The sequence below is a fragment of the Xenopus tropicalis genome, chromosome 1 (assembly GCF_000004195.4).
Source record: "Xenopus tropicalis strain Nigerian chromosome 1, UCB_Xtro_10.0, whole genome shotgun sequence".
Taxonomy (NCBI): Eukaryota; Metazoa; Chordata; class Amphibia; order Anura; family Pipidae; genus Xenopus; species Xenopus tropicalis.
Genome location: NC_030677.2, coordinates 195,673,652 through 195,693,356, shown reverse-complemented (window position 1 = coordinate 195,693,356; position 19,705 = coordinate 195,673,652). Strand labels below are relative to the sequence as shown.

At 42.0% G+C, this 19,705-nt stretch overlaps 1 protein-coding gene across 1 annotated transcript in view; it reads right to left on the bottom strand.

Annotated features, from left to right (window-relative positions):
• plcxd3 (phosphatidylinositol-specific phospholipase C, X domain containing 3) overlaps positions 1-19,705 on the bottom strand; it is a 68,162-nt gene that overhangs the window by 32,515 nt on the left and 15,942 nt on the right. The gene's annotated exons all lie outside the window — the stretch shown is intronic.

The following is a 19,705-nucleotide window of genomic DNA, read 5'->3' as shown; positions in this document are numbered from 1 at the left end:
TACAAACCTACGGTACTGAGCTCCTGAAACATCAACAGGGTTCCAGTCCAGCCCCTGCCTCTGCACAGCTCTGGGAAGGACACAATCATTTTATTCCGTAGACGGGAAATTTACACATTATTGGGGCACAGTGAGGCTCTTGAATTACAGTGCTGTAACTATATGCAATTCAGTGAAGAGCCCTCTGTTTAAACAAGTCCTTCCCTTTTTCCTATTTGGAAATGGAAGTGTTGGGGGAACACTTTGTACTCTGTGGGGGTCGAGTTGGGGCCATGGTTGACATGAGGGATGTCCAGCCTACAGTCGTACAATACAGCAAATTAAGTTGTAGTTCAATAGATGCAGGACCACTGATTGGACATTCCTTAGGTAATGACCCCCCCCCCACTCTTGTGAGGGACACAGTCTTTCTTTTCTTTCTAGGGGACCATATGTAAATAGCAAGATAAGGAAAACAATGAAACTATACCCCCAAAATTAATACTTAATTATTAATATTGCCATAAACCATTAAGTCATAGATGGGGCCTGTAGCTCGTCATAAATGTTTGCCCCCCCCATTTTTGTGACCATGCCCCATAAATACCACTCCCATTTGACTAAATATGGCAGGTTATTTAAAGTTTGAAGATATTTCTGGGGATTTTGGGGTCTTGTTTTATGTGTTATTACAGTTTTGCTAAAAAAGGTGAAATTGTCATTAAGCTGCAAGTCTCTGTTCCCCAAGAGACTTGTTTAGCTTATTAGTTACAATTGTATCTCAGTGCAGGGGGTGAGTATTCTGGGCTCTGCCAAAAGCCTACTTGTCTAATTAAGTTTGAGAAACTTTGTATCTTTTTTTGGCATTTAGTGCAGGAGATCAAAGGGAAATGAGGGACTTTTCAGCAAGAATCCAGGACTGTGGGCTGAGCTGTTAAACATTGGACTGTCCCGTGAAAATCAGGACAGTTGGGAGGTATGAGAGGGGGCTAATGGTGAAAGAAGCTAAAGAGCCAGACAGTTGCCTATCTCTGCCCTACACAAAGCAAAACAAGAAGATACACAGCCTACTGCTTGCAGGGCTATGAATAATGCCGCTCTTTGTTTTTCTATATAACACCAGTCTGCAGAAAACAAACAATTTTGCTCTTTTCCAAGATGTCTGTGCCTCGAAAAATAATTTGTAAAGTATCCAAACACAAGTGCAATACTCTCCAATCCTTCCCCCCACACACATCCCCGCTGAATCATGATTCCAGGCACATTTAGCAATAAATATGTAGGCCACCCAATTTAAACAGCCATAAACATACAGAAACGGCCTGTTTCCAGCTCCCGCCGGTACAGGGCTATGAAACTAATGTGCTTGTACATTACTGAAATTTACTGTTGGAAATCTCACTCAGAGGCTGAATGTCTATAAATGTTATGGAAAACAGAAGCAATATATGTGCCGTATTCTTAATTCTAGTTTTATAGTTGCATAGCTCAGAGGGATAAATTCAACCAAAGAAATATGTCAATAGATTAATCACTGATGAAAAACACAATAAACCAATAAAAATTAGGTAAGGGAAAATGCTACGCAAGAATGGGCCTCCGCCTCAGAGGATCAGGCGGCTCCAAGCTTAGGTCTGTGGGTTCTTCTAAGCCATATTTTTTTTTTTTTTTTGCCACCAGAAATCAATAGTATATTGTCAGAATAACACAAAACGAAATAAATAAAGAGCTCGTACATAAAGGCAAGCTCGGATTTAAAAGGCGTAGGGCAGCAAAAACGGGGGTGATGGGGGAGTGACATTGACACTGGGGACAGAAAGCTCTGGCTAGGGTTATCACTTACATCAGTGTTCTTACTGACCAGGTTGGGGGGGGGGGGCTGGTCAACGAGGGGGCAGGTCTGTGACATTGGGGCAGGGTTTTGACATCATCGGCGAGATTCAAGGGTAAATAGGGAGCAAGGAGCATCAGAAAGGGAGCTGGAAGAGGGGATAGGAGGTGGGACAGGGTCAGATCACAGGGGAGTTGGGGGCAGCGGACAAATTATTACCGACCCCAGCCAGTGTCGGACTGGCCCACCAGGGTACCAGGGAAACTCCCGGTGGCCCCGGTGGCCCAGTGGGCCCTCCTGCTCACCCAACCATTTGCCTTGTACGCCTATACCGTGGCCATTACTCAATTCTATATGAAGAATCTGAGAAATGGAGGAAAGAATAGATAATAGTATGTTAAAAAAAAGTGATTAAGAGATTAAAGAAAGTGAATGAACAGAGAAGGGGAGAGGGGGCCTAAGGTCTAAGGTTTTCTGGTGGGCCCTTGGCACGCAACCCTAGCTCCAGGTCTGGGTAAGAGGGGTTGAGAGGGGTGGAGAAGGGATGCAAGTGATAAACCTAGGGGAAGTGATTGATAACAACTGAGCAGAGGGGGTTGTAAGTGGCAGTGAGGGGCCACAGATGGAGGGGGAGCGAAGTGACAGGCCTAAGGGTGCAAAATCTAATAATCCAGCCCTGCATAAAGGTAAACATTCCATTTAATATTTAACTGGAAATGGGATAAGGAATAAAATAGACTTGCATAATACAGTATAAGGGCTCACTTGCCTCCCAGGGTGCACAAGTGGGCGCAAGAGCTGGGTAACCCAACAGCCAAAGAAACAAATCTAAAATATAGTGATGCACATTGTTAGCATAGCAAATTAGCCCTTATTTTAAGCATGCAATGAAAAAATCAGCAGAATTCTGTTTTTTAAATTTTAAAATAACATTTGGGCAATGAACTTTGACTTTTTAATAAGAATGTGCATCATGGGCAGTTCATTTAATGGCTAATTCATTGGCTCGTAGGCAGGGATTAATAGTGCTAAGAGCCACCATCTATTTAAATTCAATGGCTTTAAGTAATGTCCTGTGTGCGAGTAATGGCCTATTTAATGATAATGGAAGCGCATGAATCACTCATAAGTGTTCCATTGCTCAGCATAACACCCTTACATAATTCTGGATAAACTGTCAGGGCCCCGCATAAGAGAGCATTCTGAGAATTTGCGGCTTATATTTATTTCTTCCTGTCTGCAGAAAATGATGGCACTCTGGGCATAGCAACCAGACGATTGCTGAAATGAAAAGATAATACAATATAAGTGTTTGTCTATCAGCGGGACCAGGATATGGCGAGGGAACCGAGTCGCACCGGCATTAACATCTAATCCTGGGAAAGGAGAATATAGATGTGTACATTAGGCAACAGCAGAGGCGAAAAATAGAAATATGGGTGGTTGGAGAGCAGCCATCAGTTGAAATGTAATTTAATAAAATGTGTTTATGCTTTACAAACCAAAGGACAGAAAAAGTCTGGAGAAAAAAACACAGACTGAATAATACGCCTCTATTAAACGCTTGGGGTGAGACAGCGGCAACAAAATCATTCTAGGTAATCCGGAGCAGCCAGCTGAGGTGTGGTGTGAAATGAAGGGGGCGCCTTCTTGTTTCTTATGATATACTGCTATAATTAAATATCACTGCTATCGAACGTTGGGAGGCCAGGCCTTCAGAGCAGGAGTAAGGGGCACAACCCAAAAATCTAAAGGGGCCCCATAAGGAAAAAAGCATTGTGAAAGTTACAAACAGAACACCACTGGTAACATCTGTGCCCAAAATGCCTCTTAGTAGCTACTCCCCAGTAGAGCAAAGTGTTTATTGAACATACTTACCCTTAAGCTGTCCATACATCAAAATCTGGCCATAATCAAAAGATCTGGTTGTCTGGCAACCACCTAGATATGCCCGCCTTGAAGCCCAAGTACCAAATGACCAGATTACAATGAAGGGAATGCAGACCTTTGGGACAAGAACTAAATCAACAAGCCTATGTGGTCATACCCACCAAATGAGATTTTTAAACCTGTCCCATTGATATCTGGATATTGGACATGCAGGCCCTTGGGAGAGTCCCATACATGGCCCGGTGGCCCAATATACTGCTGACTTAGTCAGAAGTGGGACTAGCATATATATAACGCAAATCAATAACTCAATAATAAGTTCTTAGGAACTCCCAGAACTATTCAAAAGGGATAATCACAGCCAATGAATTATCCCATACTGCTGATAATGGCACTAGAACTAACGCTCCTCTATGCAGCATTGGGTTGCTCACTCGAGTATTTTGTTGCCCATGGGGCAAAAATTCAGTGGGATATTAGGCAATTTTCCATAGCAACCAATCAGCTGGTAGAATTTACTGGTCACCTGTTTAAAAGCAAACATCTTATTGGCTGAGATGGGTTTCTACTACTGAGCAAACAATGCATTTTATTACACATTGGGGATAAATGTTATATAACTAAGGGCCACATTCGGAATAATTTATGCCAGGGTCGGCAAACTAGAGACTTGTGGGCCAGATGTGGATCTGTGTAGACTATTTAAGGTTTGTGGTATTAAAATTTGGTGGAGTTACCATGATGTGGGTGGGGTTTAGGAAGGAGTCTTAAGGTGACTCGGCATACATGGTTGTGTGGGAATGTTGGGATGTATAAAAATATAGGGGAACAGGATCACAGCTATGGTTTTCACTGAACATTTGCACAAAAAGGAGCACGTGGTATAAGGTTAGTAAGAATGAAACATTATCCTTTAAAGGACGCCATTCCTGGTCTGGCTGCCAGCCATCTACATCTCACGGAAATTAATTACCCAAAATCCATATTTAATCAATATCTTTTGGGATTATTGCCCAGAACTCATTCTTTACTGTATAACATTGACAGACTATATACAGGGATCAAACAGACAAGAAAATTCAATACAGGCAGTTTATACACCACACATTGTGCACAAATTCTAATAGCACTTGTTATATGCATCTCCCAATTGGTTATAATAGATTTATAATAGATCCTGTTGGAAATGCTAGCTCAGCCACAAGTTGTATTGAAGAGAGTGAGCCTGGCCTTAATAATCCTCATAATCATCATTAACATCTTCAATAAATTCTCTCTCCTCTGTTACTTCAGTTTGTTTGTAAATTCATCTTCCTCCTAGAAACAGTACTTGCTCATTTAGCCTAATAACAACGATCTACAGTGAGTTTTTGTTCCGGTCCCAGTCCATACCCTTATCGTGTGGGTTCTTTTATACTGACCCTATTAACCTATGTAGGGATCCCCCGATTTGGGCCCTAGGTTGGGTTCCCCTTTAGACAGGCACCAGAGGGTGGCCTTATGGGTTATGGACACTTAAATGTGGTCCTAGCTGTTTATGTGAGAAAAGGGAGTTTCCCTGCAGTTCTAACAGCAACCACTATGTGTGCTGAAGTATAAAATGGGATGGCACACTTGTGCAAGGTTTTAGTCCTGGAACCCCCCCTCTGTGAAGAGGTTATCTACAGGCTCTAGTTCTAGATTAGGAGTTTATATTATAGTTCGATCTAGGAGTGACCAACAGGAATATCTAGAAAGGGCAGACGGAAGCTCCACCAGGAGGTAGCGAGGTTAAGACCTCCCGGCATTCATAGCCGGAGTTCACGGTAACTAAGTGGTCAGCTCAGGTGGAAGCAAGGGGCCACACAGTGGAGATTTCCTAAGCAAGGGGTATCCCTGCGTGAGTACCGGGAGTGTCGCTCTGTCGGGAGTACCGGGGAGAGCCCTAAGAGAGGATCTTCTGGCGAGAGTACCGGGGTGAGCTCCCAAAGAGGGTCTTCTGGCGAGAGTACCGGGGTGAGCTCCCAAAGAGGGTCTTCTGGCGAGAGTACCGGGGTGAGCTCCCAAAGAGGGTCTTCTGGCGAGAGTACCGGGGTGAGCTCCCAAAGAGGGTCTTCTGGCGAGAGTACCGGGGTGAGCTCCCAAAGAGGGTCTTCTGGCGAGAGTACCGGGGTGAGCTCCCAAAGAGGGTCTTCTGGTGGGATTACCGGGGGTAAGCCCAAGTGAGAGGGTCTCCCAGAGGAAGTAAGAGGAGAATACCTGCAATGCATGTTACACTCCTGGATATCCTGTGTGCATCAAATAAACAAGTTGTTTGGTTATTCAGCACATCCAGTCTCCTGGTCAATTCCTCAACTGCCTGGTAAGCAGTTACCCCAAGGGAGGGGCAAGGTACCGGGAGTTGCAGGAACTGAATCTGAATCCTAATTAGCATATGCTAATTAGCATTCAGAAAGGGTTAACCGGTCAGGGGGAAAAAATTAACCCCTTCCGATCCTAATTGGCATGTTTATTAGGACGCGGATTTGGTTCGGGACTCCGTCAGGGTGGGTTCGGTGCATCCCTAGTATATATATATATACCATATACCAATGGCAGATGGAGGTGGAACCTAACTTGTATATACACAGACCACTGCACAAATAAGTACAATACCCCATTTTGCTTTATGTACATGCAAGATGGAGTGGGACCAAGAAGGAAACCAAGCGATAAAACACTTCAGTTGTTGGGAAAAACCTGCATTTTATTTCTTTCTCTTAATTGTGTGTTAGATTTCAGCATTTCAATTGCTCCCCCCCCCCCCCCCCCCCCCCCCCGGTTCCATTAGGCACAGCCCGGTTTCTAGTGCCTGCCGCTGAGGAAAGCAATTTGAAACTTCTTGCTTCCTTTTTCCTGGTTTCTGCTACGGTAAATTACCCAGACATGCATTGATTCTTATCTGTATCTTGGATCTGACTCACTAAGAGCCACTTATCCCTCTAGGCTAAGTTCCCCTTTAATCCCTCCCGATGCTAATGCGTAGAGTTTTACTAGCTCATTACAAGCTATTCAGAGCAATCAACTTTTCCAGGTTTCTATTGTTTTCCGGGTGATTGAAAAAGAGATATATTCCTGTCCCTGGCTTTTGTGCTGAAGGAATAATATATTAGCGGATGCTGGCTAATGCAGTCTGGGAAAGCAAACAGATGGTACCTTTTCCTTGTTGCTACCGACTACCGCAAAGTCAATACTGGATTCATTTTTGCAGATATAAAAAAAAAAGCTGCGGATACATTAAAAAGCAAATGCACCTATTAATATCCATCAGCCCACCAGCTGCCATGTAGATTAGCAACGTTACAAATGTGCAAATAAATGTATGTTGGTATAATCAGAAATGCTTCTGTTTTGGGATTAAAAAATTCAAGTTTGTTTTCCCCACAATGCAGGGTTTTTGGCCCAAAATTCCCAGACAACTGACATAAAATTCGGAGTCTGGATATTTGTGATTCTGCAAATTGTATGCAACTTTGTGTCATGGGAAGGACTTGGGTGTACAGTAAATATAATCATATAATCATATTAAAAGTTAATTTAAAGGTAAACTACCCCTTGAAGCACACAAATGTATAGAGAACCCCCAACAGAAGTGCACGTATGAATGCTGTTACATCCTAAGCATTTTAGGGTTAAAAAAAAAGCCCTCCCACCCGCACTTTTGGGGCAAGAGGGAGTTGGGAGGTTAATTTTTTTCCACTAAGTCTCACTTTAGCTTTAGGTCAGTCTGTGTATGGGCCATCTTTAGCCTCCCCAAACAAAAAAGTCTCCCTCCGCCTATGCTAGTAAGGGGTAATTATATCTTAGTTGGGATCAAGTACAGGTACTGTTTTATTATTACAGAGAAAAGGGAATCATTTAACCATTAAATAAACCCAATAGGGCTGTTCTGCCCCCAATAAGGGGTAATTATATCTTAGTTGGGATCAAGTACAGGTACTGTTTTATTATTACAGAGAAAAGGGAATCATTTAACCATTAAATAAACCCAATAGGGCTGTTCTGCCCCCAATAAGGGGTAATTATATCTTAGTTGGGATCAAGTACAGGTACTGTTTTATTATTACAGAGAAAAGGGAATCATTTAAACATGAAATAAACCCAATAGGGCTGTTCTGCCCCCAATAAGGGGTAATTATATCTTAGTTGGGATCAAGTACAGGTACTGTTTTATTATTACAGAGAAAAGGGAATCATTTAACCATTAAATAAACCCAATAGGACTGTTCTGCCCCAATAAGGGGTAATTATATCTTAGTTGGGATCAAGTACAGGTACTGTTTTATTATTACAGAGAAAAGGAAATCAATTTTAAAAATCTGAATTATTTGATTAAAATGGAGTCTATGGGAGACAGCCTTTCCGTAATTCGGAGCTTTCTGGATAGCGGGTTTCCAGATAACAGATCCCATACCTTTACTGATTTATTATTACAGAGACCGCCCCCCAGCCCACCCCTCACATTCCCCCTCCCTTCCCACTAGTTCTCAGGTAAGAGTGATGGGGAGGGGGTTTGCTAAAGCTACACAGGAAGCAGACCCTGCATCCGGGCCCCACTGTCCCCCAGCAGCCGTGGGGCTTGCTTCCTCTATAGTTACGCCACTGGCGATCTAGTTGTCATGGAGCAAGTTTAGCTATTACAGCTTTAACGAACCCCAAGAATTATCATATATCCATAACAAAGGTGACATCTAGAAACTCAACCCAATATTGTTCTGTCAAGTAGCCAGGCCAACTAATAGACATGATGATAGGCGAGGCAGCTGCCCGGCAGGTACAGATAACTTTAAATATGCCTTGTGGTTATTTACATTTTCATTAGCCCCCAATTTACAGTGTATTAATACAGGCACGTTTTTAGCCTTTTTATGATCATGGAAACATGAGTGCATTTACTTAAACTTATTAAATATTTAAAGCAAATAATATATAGGTTCGTTAGGTTTACGATAATAGGTCTTACTGTACTCATTAGGAGTCTAATTAGTAGACCATGTGGATTTCCATGAACTACATTTACTGTCCCCTTTAGTAACCTGCAGTCAGATTTAATTTGATGAGAAAATGTTTCCTCATCAAACTGAATCTGGCTCTTTGTGTAAAGGTGGCCATACATGTTAAGATACGCTCTGATTTTCTCCCCGATATGCCCACCTAAGATGGGCTGTATCAGGCCAATTCAATCACTTGGATTCCTTGTGAGAGAATCGGTGGTGGGAAAGAATTTAGGGGAGATTTGTCATCCACGGTAGCCTAGATTTACCCGCTGGGTAATGTGACATTACTCTTAAGTAGTGATCCCCAACCAGTGGCTCAGGGGCAACATGTTGCTCACCAACCCCTTGGGTGTTGCTCCCAGTGGCCTCAAAGTAGGTGCCATTTTTAAATTTCTGGCTTGGAGACAAATTTTGGAAGCCCAGAGACACAGTTTTACTCCAAGCAGAGCCTCCTGCAGGCCAGCAGGCCACATGGGGCTACCAAATAGCCAATCACAGTCCTTATTTGGCCCCCAAAGAACTTTTTTCATTCTTGTGTGGTTCCCTAACACTTTTTACATCTGAGTGTGGTTCACTAGTAAAAAAGGCTGAGGATCCTTGCACTAAAGGAAGTCATATGGATTTTGAGACAATGTAGGCTTAGTGCTGAGAAAACAAAGGCATTGGGTGGATGATGTTATTTATTGTTTGTAAGGCCAAGAGTCTATAACGTTACACGATGGTTTGAACATGGTCCACAGGCCTGAACACCCATGAACAAGTCCACTGACAAAAGATATTGAGAAAACATGACTTAAAGGGCACCTATCACCCTAAATGCTTCCCACGACAGAGGTGCCGGCTAATAGAGCCTGCACTCCAGTTGGGGGAAACAGTAGCTTTTCTTTTAAAAACAGTGCCAGTGCTAGGCCGCCCACACTGGGAGGGAGCTCCTGGCATGGCAGCCATGTTATTTAGGTTGCATGGGCATAATGAGCAATAATAATAATAATGAGTGCCACAACATGGCTGCCCAAACTCTTATTAATGACCAAGTAAAAGTGGAGAAAAAACATAAAGGCCAGTGGTACTAAAAGCCATAGCAGAGCGCTGTAGAGTAGCATCAGGGAATGTGGCTCCTTGTATGTAGGTGGTTTGATTTCAGTGCTTAAAAGCAATTGTTCACCTTGTGCCTACAGCAAAGAACTATGTAGCCCAATGATCCCCAACCAGTGGCTCAGGGGCAACATGTTGCTCCCCAACCCCTTGGATGTTGCTCCCAGTGGCCTCAAAGCAGCTGCTCATTTTTTATTTCCTGACTTGGAGGTAAGTTTTAGTCAAAACCATGAGTTCTGCCACACAGAGTCTCCTGTAGGCTGCCAGTCCACATACCAGTGGCCAATCACAGTCCATAATTGGTCCCCGTGTTCTTTTTGAATGCTTGTGTTGCTTTCCAACTTTTTTACATTTGAAATATGGCTCAAGGGAAAAAAGGTTGGAGACCCCCGATGTAGCCGTTCTACACTTTGAGAGCAGTAGATGTCAGGCATCTGTAGCAGTCCACTTCTCCTGCAACCAAGACCCCGATATCCACAATGCTTTGAAAGTCTTGTGACAATGGCCATGCGAATGATGAGAATTGTGCGAAGCATTGTGAGAACTGGAGACTACGACTACATTGTTTTTATAGTAAATTTAGTCTAAACCAGCAGTGGGAAGAATAGCAAAAGGCAGAAAGATACTATTTTCCAAATAACATTATTCCACTTAACATTTACTGGAAAGGTGTTTAGAATGACATTAGATTTAAGTATATATCTCCTTTAAAGGGATAATGTCAAGAGAAAACATTTTACAAGCACATTAGTTAATAGTGATTCTCCAACAGAATCCTGGACTGATTTTTTTAGATTTAATTTTGATATCTGACATGGGGCTAGATATATTGCGGAGGCAATTTTTTGCACCAGTTGAAACGAGAGTGACTCCCTTTTTTGTATTTGCACTAGATATATTCTTAGTTTCCCAGGTTCCCTCAGTCATGTGATTTGTGCTCTGATAAACTTCAGTCACACTTTACTGCGGCGCTGCAAGTTGGAGTGATATCCCCCCCTCCAGCAGCCGATCAGCAGAACATTGGGAAGGGAGCAAGATAGCAGCTCCCAGTAGGTATCAGAATAGCACTCAATAGTAAGAAATCCAAGTCCGGCTTGGGACTCCTCCAGTTACATGGGAGTAGGAGAAACAATAGGTTAGCTGAAAGCAGTTCTAATGTGTAACGCCGGCTGAAAGCTCAGACTCAGGCACAATGCACTGAGATGGAGCCTACACTCCAATATTACAGCTACACATACATTTGTTGGTTCCAGAATACAATATAGAATCAATTATTCGCAAAGTGAACAGTGTAATATAGTAATAAAAACTATACCATAAAAATCACGACAGAATCCCTTTAAATATGCAGATTGTAAAATAAAAATATAAGTTCCGAAAGTTCGACCTGCTTTCATTTTGTTGAGGAACATCTTTGCCTTGCACTCTCCGCTAGTAACGCGCGTTCTACCCTTTGCAGCATGTGTGGATTACAGTATTTAGAGCTGAGCGGGGCTGCGTGGGTGTTTGCCGTGTGTGCCACTTATTATAGGCTTCTGGTAACTAAGTTTGAGCTTTACTTCTGGGTGAAAGCATTTGGGAGCCAGCTGGGTTTCTGCAAATTATTATTGTCCAAATTTTGTCACCGCAAAAGGGGCCTTTGCATTTCCAATTACTGCTTTTAGGGAATATTGCCATGACCGGGGAATAGGGAGAAGCGCCCAGGTTCTGCAGTGAAATTACAGCTGTTAGGCAGGATTTCAATGGAAGCTGACGCTGGGTTTTATTTGGCATTTATATATTTATTTTTCTGCAAATGTCAGAAATGTACAGTGGCATTTTCTTTTCACTTGGTGAATAACATAAAATGCTGTTGCCAAAGCAACTGGCATTTACCCTAAATTTAAAGGAGAACCAACCCCTATTTTACTTAAGAGGGTCCCAGCCCTAGCTGCTCTCCCTGAAAGGGGTTGATGGTCTTTCCCCCTCTGAGCTTTCCCTGCTGTGATTGCTGCGGTGGATCTATGGTTGCCCCTTGGCTGGTATTTCATTGGGCTAGCTGGTAACATACCAGCCAAGGACAGTAAATTTGTAATCCTTAGTTTCCCACCTACAAACTGCCCTAAAAGCCTCAATTCCCTTCCCCGAGTGCCCCTAAACCCTGCCTGCTTACTTGTCCTTGTCTATTCCCACCCTCACAACCGTCACAACTTTGCCCCCTTGATGTCATGAACCAGCCCCTTCTCGGATCCACCCATTACATCCTCATCCAGTGAAGGCCAGAAGAAAAGATGGCAACCCTAGTTGGATCTTGCACAATGATGACTGACCTAGTCCTGGTTTCAGCCTTCATCCTGCTGGTCAGTAGCGCATGCCTAGTTGCACCAATTTTTATCTCTGCATTTGTGATGCCACTTCCTGGCTCGCAGCTCAAACTAGGCTGAAGTCAGTTCCGACTACTGTGAAATGGGCTAGACAAACTCCTGGGTTCCCTTGTATCAATGCATGCACTTGTGCATTATTGGAGGAAGCTCATAGCATTCTTAATTTTGGCCTCTTAATTTTGCTTCCATTGCAATTGTAAATGAGCCGAGACAAGTTAAAATGTCCCACTTTTTTTTCTCAAGCCTTTCTATAAGGGGTGATAAACTGCCCCAAGAACAGTCACCAATCCAGGGTTGTGTGTAACTTCACCAAAGAGGAGGCCAAGTAATCCCACTAACTGGGCCAACAGCATAGGAAAGATCCAGTTCATCTGCAGGACACTGCTGTCTGTGGCAATCTGTATAATTATGCATTGGAAATAAGGCAAAATCCAAAGGTGTACTGGAGGCTTAATTTGCCCCTGCATACTAAGTATTATCAGAACCACTCTGGAGGACGTCAGAAAGCTGTCAGCACAATGGCAATGCTACAAGGAAAAGTGCCAGGTAGTAATGAAGATGGGGAGAGGGGTCTTCTGTGCAAATAGTGTAGGGCCCTAGTTATATAACAGAATCCCAGCAACTTTTAAAACCATAAATGCACAACTCATATAAATCTTTAGAACTGTTACTTGTCATAGATCAGGGGTCGCCACACTTTTATACATGTGAGCCTCATTCAAAAAAGGGTTGGAGAGCAACACAAGCATTAAAAAGTTCTGGGAGCGCCAAATAAGTGCAATGATTGGCTATTTGGTAGCCCCTATGATGACTGGCAGCCTACAGGAGGCTCTGTTTGGCATAACATAGGGTTTTTATGCAACCAACACTTTCCCCCAAGCCAGGAATTTAAAAATAAGCAGCTGCTTTGAGGCTGCTGGGAGCAACATCCAAGGGGTTGGTGAGCAACATGTTGCCCCCGAGCCACTGGTTGGGGATCACTGTCCTAGATGATCCCTACACTCAAAAGAATAGATAATTTAATTCTAGTGGAAATGTTTGTCTATGAGCTCGTGTGCCCACTGAACCAATCACAGCTTCCTCAGCATACCCCATTTCTACATGGACACAAGTGCAGCACCACTGGGAAGCCTGGAATTATTCAATTGGTGGAACATTTCTAGTAATCTTAGCCACAGTATGGCAGGTACATCTACACAGTAACAGGTTTTAGAAGGGGATTGGGGTACAAAAGCCTAAAAAATAGGTCTGGTTGTAAAAAATGCATTCTGCCTATCCAGAAATTCTGGATTTATTACATTTAAATGGGCGAAGGTATCAACTAAGAAAAATAAACATCTCATAGAAACGGTAGCCAAGTCTCCGCTAAGAGTTACCAAGACTAATACAGACAATTTAGACATAATTTGTGAGCTCTGGGCCTCTGTTGGCTTCTGTACCATATGGAACGTTATTATATTTATATTAAAGATCTGCCAAGGCAGTGAATACTTATAGCACTTTCACCCCGATGCTCCTCAGAGTAAACTGTACATAATGTAGTTCTGTATTTCCACTCCCCAGGTAATCTGTATCTAAAGCACACCATATGTTTATTTATTCAGCGTTTATTCCCCCCTTCTTTCCACTCCACTCTTCCAATTTGTACTATTTTAAATGGGTTGTTCTTCTTCGGTATTTATATGCAAAATGATTTCCATTTGCATTTGTTCTTGGTATTATAATCTTGGTGGTATTAGATTTAGCTTTTTGTTCTGCTGCTCTCATGTTTGGAATTTAAACGATTTGGTTTCTAGCGTCCTGTTTAACATGGCAACCAGGTATTGATTTTCAAAACAGACCAGAAGAAAAACATAAGGGGTTCTTAAAATAAATATTAGGGATACAAATATTATTACATAGTTTCAAAACAAATCTACTTTTTGATTGTGGGGGGATGGGGGTCCATTTTTTTTTTTTTTTTAAATACTGGATAGAATGCCAGAAATGGAAAGAAAATAACTCCAAATCCACAACAAACAGAGCAATATCTCCATTATACTGATCCCATTGCAGTCAAGTAGTCACTCTATAGGATTTTTTGGCTTGTTACTTGTTTTTTGGATATATTCACTTCATGTTCTGGCCGAACAAGAGGGACACACAGCTCAGCTTGTAGGCAACTTTCACAGAGTACAATTTAAGGCAGTTTGGGAAACTAAAAAACTGGCAGGCAAGAACCTGAAAACAGTCTTCTGTACCAATGATCTAAAATATACCCTATAAAGCTAGCACAACATTTAGCAGTGTGACTTGTTAAGAGCCAAAGGGAGGTCTCTGTCTGAGCTCAACTGCAAAGACTGGAGGCTAAGGAAGAGGTTCTGAGCTCATCTGCAAAGACCTGAGGCTAAGAAAAAAATGGTTCTGAGCTTAACTGCAAAGACTGGAGGCTAAGGAAGAGGTTCTGGGCCCACCTGAAAAGTCTGGATGCTAAGGAAGAGGTTCTGAGCTCAACTGCCAAGACCTGAGGCTATAACAATTGGTCCCGAGCTCTACTGCAAAGACTCGAGGCTAAGAAAGAGGTTTTAAGCTCAATGGCAAAGAATGAATGGTTCTGAGCTCAACTGTAAAGACTGGAGGCTAAGCTCTAAGCTTGGCTGCACAGTCTGGGGTCTAAGAAAGAGGTACTGAGCTCAACTGCAAAGACTGGAGGCTAGAAATAGGTCCTGGGCTCTACTACAAAGACTGGGTAGTAAAAATAGGTCCTGAGCTCTACTGCAAAGACTAAAGGCTGAAGAAGAGATGTTGAGCTCAACTGCAAATAATGAAGGCTAAAAAAGAGATTCGGAGCACAATTGTAAAATCTAGAGGCCAAGGAAGAGGTTGTGAGCTCAGCTGTAAAGATTGGAGGCTAAGGAAAAGGTTCTGAGCTCAACTGCAAAGACTGGAGGCTAAGGAAGAGGTTGTGAGGACCAGTGGATTTAGGGAGATTATGAATTTGAGACTATGACTGAGGATTTCTGGATTAACACTGGTGTTGTTGCAGTATCTATTGGAGATAAGTCTAAAGCAACTGGACTTTTTCTTTTTTCAGTTCAATTCAAAGGTAGTGAATGCCTAATTTCCCTGGCATTTATGGGTAATACAGTCACCAACATCCAATCAATGGTTCCATTGATGTTCACACCAAATATGTTACCAACATGTTACCAAACGCTAGGGTTTAAATAGAGCTTTTGGTCTACATGTCACTTAAAAATAAAACACAACATGAACATCTTATTTCAACAAAAGGGTCACTTTATATCATTATTTTCATCATTCTAATTTTCCATGGAATCTAAAATGTACTTTGATAAAAAAGAGAAACATTAGTCGCAGGAAAGAGCCATTACTGATCATGCAGTCTCCTGTGGATATTGCCATATTAAAATGTGACTCACTCAGCATAACCATCACCATCTTCTAAATTAGTAGGAAAACAGGCAGAAAGCCAGTTTCAATTTGTAAGTGTAATTTTATATGATATTAATTTGAAGAGATACATATTTTGCCCCGCTCGCTGCTTCCATGCCTGGGAATAATCAAACACACTGACGCGTTCTGTGCAGTGGGGACTATAAATGACTGTAATTCAACATCAATTTCTAATTGAATATATAAACAGCACGGATTGGTGTAGCAATCAAATAGCCATTGTTATTCAGATATACACTTCAAAAGCTCCCTTCAAAGTCACAATTTTCATGTTTATAAGAAAAAAAAAACCCTCCATTGTTGCGGGTTTCATTTGATAAATATTCTGTTAATCAGAAATAGGTTGTGAGTTCAGAGCGGGGAAAGCAAAACAATCATTTCCTACACAAAGGCAGGATTCAATATGCACAAAAAGTTAATTGCAACCATTACAAAAGTTCTCTAATTTGGGGTAAAGGGAACAGTATTTGTTTCATCAAGGTTACACGGTGATGTTTTATTAACAGAGAATTCATTTTTGTATAATTATATATTGTGGTATACACTTATATGCAGTCATAAATAATCAGTTCATACTGCGTAGCTTCTATTGCACTAGTAAACACTGTAATAAATCCTGCATTGAATTTGTATTATATTTAGGGTTGCCACCTTTCCTTAATCTTTTTACCGAGTCCAAAGGGGGTGTGGAGGGGGCGGGTCTGTGTTGTCAGGGGCGGAGCTGTGCCATAAATGGGGGCAGGCATGACTATGGCAGGCGAGTAAGGCAGCTGTGATCACACAGTTAATAGAGCTTCTCCAGTAGAATCCTGCATTAAAATCAATTTTTTAAAAGCGCAAACAGATTTTTTAATATTTAAGTTTGAAGTTTCACATGGGGCTAGCCATATTCTTCATGGTGCCACAGCCATGTGATCTGTGCTCTGATAAATTTACTTTACTGCTGCAAGTTGGAGTGATATCCCCCCCCCCCAGCAGCCGATCGGCAGAACAATGGGAAGGGAGCAAGATAGCAGCTCCCAGTAGGTATCAGAATAGCACTCAATAGTAAGAAATCCAAGTCCAGCTTGGGACTCCTCCAGTTACATGGGAGTAGGAGAAACAATAGGTTAGCTGAAAGCAGTTCTAATGTGTAGCGCTGGCTGAAAGCTCAGACTCAGGCACAATGCACTGAGATGGCACCTACACACCAATATTACAGCTACAAATACATTTGTTGGTTCAAGAAAATTTCCTTTAAATGGTATGGAGTGAACGATTTGCTATGTAAAAAGTGTCATTTAGAAATAAAAAGTAACCCATAAAAATCATGACAGAATCCCTTTAGGGTTACACTATGGGAAAAAAATTGTTATTGTGATATATCCTTATTGCTTCTATGCCAAAAGCTGGCAAGGAAAAAAGCCATGCTAGCAGCTCAGTATCTAATACAGAAGTGCTACCTCACCTAATAAGACCTGATATCTGGCCTAAATAATTCTATTTTTGGAGCTACAGCAGCTTGAAAAGACACAACTCCAAGCTATAGGGGCACAAAGGCATATGGTGCTGCTATCTGACCCCATTTAGTTGCAACCCAAATTCCAGTGCTCCATGACTAGGTCTGTATGGTACAACACCAAGTCCATCCATTATCCAGAACAAGTGGAAACATTATGTTAAAGGGGAACTCCACCCAAACACAACTAAAGCTTTTTGAAAAGCAAACATAATTTCAAGCAACTTTGCATTATACAATGCAATGCATTGTGGGTTATGTAGTTCCTGCATGCTGTCTGTAAGCTGTAAGGATTTCAAATGAAATAAAGAGAAGAACTGTTTTGCAGCTGGATTTCAGCATATAAAAATGGTATTTATTTATACTTTTTGAAGGAACAGGTTACAGTGATAGGTATATTAGGGGTTTCTGTGTTGTGTGGGGCTCTTTAACAATATTTGGTTCAGAAGCCGGAGGCCTAACATTCATCAAAGTGGGCTAGAAGTACTAGCTGTTTAGGGCCTTCCTTAACGTAAGCATATTATTTATTTAAGAAATAGCAGGGATCTAGATAGTGGGTGCTTGAGCCTCAATTGCCCACCTCAGACTTTCCTGTATTAGTTACACTGAACCAGATCCTGACAAAGATTCTAGAGAGAAACTGCTGAAGGGGGTCCTGGTTGTCAGTAAACCTATCCCTCACCCCAGAGCCTCTAGAACTAGAATCACTTTAATTCCCAGCATCTCCAGACAGAAGCAACACATCTGCCGTATCTCCAAGATCAGCCCTTGCTGATATATACTGAATAATACACATAAACAAAACTGCCCATACGCAAGAAATCACACAAAGCCCTCTTCTCACTCAGCTAATGGTTTACGTATATACAGGATGTTTTTGGCCCAACAAAAGAAACAGACAAATTGAATTGGAATCCATTGGCCATTAATGTGTGAAACCCAATAGCAGATTAACTACTGATGGAAATTCAATAAAGCCTTAATAGAAAGGGAAATCCTCCATCTCTAACTGCATTATAATCTCCAGCCCCGAAGGTGTAAAGTTGCAATAAAAAGGGTTAGGGCTACAGCTATTTCTCTTCTACCATCGGTTCCAAAACTCTAATGAATGGTTCTGCTTCACCATATATATTATATTTCTGCATCAGTCTAGAACCCCAAGGGACCCAATATAATCACCTCACCTTGTCAGCAACTGATAGGCCCACTGCCCCCGTTGTGAAGCCCCTGCCCAACCCTCAGCATAATAGGTGCCACAAAGTATAGAAACCCTTTTGTGTTATTTAGTTATAATTGCTATTGTGTGTATAAGAGTTCCCATGTTAAAGGTGACTGTGTAAAGCCAAATAGAGAGGGGAGGAACAATGCAGAAAAGCTCTAGTAGAAATATGATTATTCAGTTATATTACTCAATTTCAAATCATAATACTCTTAGCGAAAGCATTCAGAAGAAAAAAGTGGTTTATTTTTGCTATAATGGAAGTGGAATGAGCCGAGATTTCGTTGCGCTTAAACCTCGCACAGAAACTGGAAACGCGAGCTGAATCCCTAATGCAATGCCTTCTTCTAAAGAAGAAATCTTCTGTCAGATATACCATATACGTCTGCAAATAAGGCACAAATTACAGACGGTTCCTAAGAAATCAATAGGCGCTGTCAGCAAATAACGCTGGCGGCACTGGCTGCCCATAGCCCTGGGTAATACCAATATCACAATAAGCAGTCCATCAAACATGTCTGTGGGGAGCATTTAGCAGACCAACAGTAAAGTTTAAATATAATGAAGTGTTAAGAACATATTAAAAACCATTATATTTAACTCCCACTATGGTTCATTTTCCGCTATTGATTTTCAGAGCAGCAAATTTCAGTCTCCAGTGAACAGATGTCCATTCATTTCTTTCTCAACTTTCCCTCACATTAGAGAAAGAAGACGGTGTTGCTGGGTTGGTTCTGACACACCTAGGGTTGCCATCTGGCCGATCTAGTTGAATTTAATTTTCTATGTCTTTATTCATATTTATTCTTATACAAGCTGTATCTCTCTTTTTAAGGTCAATGGTGGTCATATAAGTATTTCACTACATATCGTACTGTGTATGACTGTGTATGTGACAAATAAAATTTGAATTTGAATTTGAACCAGCAAATCACCAGCTAGGGCCATGCTGTGTTACAAATTTACCAGCAACATATTTGGCAGTAAATTTGAAATGGTGGCAACTCTACCTATACATTTTCCCTTCCCTGACCCTCTCCATGGCTGATCACTTCCTTTTAAGGTAAAGGCCCACCCCTGCTCCACCCATTTCTCCGCCCCATCCATCCATTACCTAAAGGCCCCCATACACGGGCCGACTATAGCTGCCGATATCGGTCCCTTGGACCGATTCGGCATCTAATCGGCCCGTGTATGGGCAGAACAGAGCGGCCTGGCCGACCGATATCTGGCCTGAAATTGGGCAGATATCGATCGGCCAGCTTAGAAAATCCAGTCGGATCGGGGACCGCATCGGCTCGTTGATGCGGTCCCCGAACCGACTGCCCCATAACCTTAAATGTAATCCGATCGTTTGGC